This window comes from Sciurus vulgaris (genome assembly GCF_902686455.1).
Source record: "Sciurus vulgaris genome assembly, chromosome: 12".
Classification (NCBI taxonomy): domain Eukaryota; kingdom Metazoa; phylum Chordata; class Mammalia; order Rodentia; family Sciuridae; genus Sciurus; species Sciurus vulgaris.
In genome coordinates, this window is record NC_136473.1 from 74,759,279 (window position 1) to 74,761,701 (window position 2,423).

Sequence of the window (2,423 nt, forward strand, 5' to 3'; positions counted from 1 at the left end):
TTCCTAGGACGGTAACCAGGCAGCCTTAAAGGGGAGTAAAAATAGCTAGGGTGGCTTGCATCTCCCCTTCCCTTCCCTCTGCTCTGCTTTCCCTCCCTCCCAGTGAGCTGTATCAGAAAAAGGTTTGCTGGAATGAGCCCTTTTATGCCTGAGGTGTGCGCGCATGTGTGCGTGTGCGTGCGTGTGTGTGTGTGTGTGTGTGTGTGTGTGTGAATTGTGTTTGTATTGATGAGTGTCTTAGAAAGAGAGAAAGTGAGAATGAAAAAAAAAATAGCATCAAATTATAGCTTTTTGCTGGCCTGAATGGGAAGATAACAGCAAGTCAGAGATGCTTTCTAGGACTGTGTGCCTCAGTTCCACCTTTTAACCACTCAGTTGCTGGAGTATATTATCTAAACACCCTCCCCACCCCCACTAGGTTACTTACATTGGCTGACACGTGGAGACTGAAGACCTCTCACTGTCAACTTGTTCCTTACAGATGGGGAAAGGAGCCCTTGGTTGTCCCATTGGAAGTCCTTATGTTGGGTGGTTCCGCCTAACATCTCTCCTCCAGCAGCACATTCTGATCCCAGTTCTACCATCCTGTCCTCAGTTCTGACCCAAGGGATCCAGGAGACAAGTCCTCTCCTCTGGGGTTCTTCCCTCCTTCTGCTCCCTTGTCCTCAACTCTCTATCCTGCCCTTTGACCAGACAGTCTATACCTAAGCTTCCCCTAGGGCTGTCTTTTTAGTTAGGTTCCTTAAACCTCGGTCTTCTGCTCTTTGGCTTTCTCTTTCTCTAATCTCTTCATGTTACACATTCACAGGCTCATAACCAACTTCATGGGAAAGTCCCAAATCAACACCCCATCTGGGTTTTCATCTTTAACCCCAACATCCAAATGTTCACTTTCATAAATAAATAAGCTTAAAGGTATTGTAGCCACCTTCCAACCCACTCTTTTTCTGGGGGCCTCCCAGTGAAGCCAATGGGCCCCCATCTTCCCCAGTGCTAAAGTAAGATGCCCAAGTGATTTCTTTGTCTGCATTGTCTTCTTGAGTGTCTTCCAAATCCAATCAGCTTTATGCTTTTATTTGTTCCTTTGTTTTTTAAATTGTGCCTTCTTTTATATCTCCTTGGACTTTGAATAAATAACACATTCACATGTGTCAATAATAAGAACCATATGAAAGGCATACATTGAGGTACATCGCCCTATCCCACTCCACTTCTGCCCTTTGCCCTTGACCTTGCCACTTTTATTAGCTTCTTGTATATCTCTCTGGTATGTCTTCATGTGGATGCAAGTAGATATGAATATTTCTCCATTTCTTACATACAAGGAGGTGGGGAGTGCTGGCCTCTTATATTTCTATCTCTCCAATGGTATTTCATTATGATAGGCGGGGCTCTTACCAGGTCCTGGGTGAGGTGCCTCCGTAGGAGAGTTCAGACTGGGTCTGAAGAAGAGTTCTAGGCTGGACTCCTGAGTCTCGCATGAACTGAATGTGTGACTTTGCGTAAGTGACTTAATTTCCCTTTGCCTCAGTGTTCTCCATCTGAAAAATGAGGCATTTCAGAACTTACTTTTCCTACACTAGCAGACTGAAGTGAGACAGGATACAAGTTACGTACAACCTTCACTGGCACATGGTAAGCACTTGCTAGCTATGATGATCTCTTTGCTGTGGTCGAACATTTGGGTTCCCACTCGAATTCATGTGTTGAAGCATGATCACCAAGGTGATGGTATTGGGGGTGGGAACTGTGGGAAGTGATTAGATCATGAGGGTGGGCCACTCATAAATGGGATGAGTGACTTTATAAGGGACCCTGGGAGCTGCCTTGCCACTTCTACCATGTAAGTAGCCCTTCATTAGGCATTGAATCTGCTAGTGCCTTGAACTTGGACTTTCCAGTCTCCAGAACTATAAGAAACATATTTATGTGGTTTATTAAGCTTCCTGGTTTATGGTATTATGGTAGCCCAAACAGACTAAGACACTTTCCAATCCAACTTTGATTCTGCTAGACTTACCTCAATAAAACACACTGCTTCTACCTCAAAAATCACTGAGAGAATAATATCCAAACCCCTTAGCCAATCATGGAAGGCACTTCAGGATCTGGCACAAAATGACTCCTCTCGCCAACATCTCTCTTTTCACCCATCTGACACTCAGCCATAGCATATGAGACACCAACTGCAGAGCTTCTGGCCTTTGCTATCCTGATTTACTAGTATCAACTGCCCTTTCTTGCATCTCTGCCCTTGAAAATGCTATAAATCTTGAAAATCACCAAGAAACACCACTTCTTCCAGGAAACCATGATTTCCCCATCCTCTCAGAACTAAATACTCCATCCTCTGGGCTCTTCCCCAAACTCTGTCTATGACTCTCCTTAGTTCTTCATCTTTTTCTGCCTTGGTATCCAGTTTG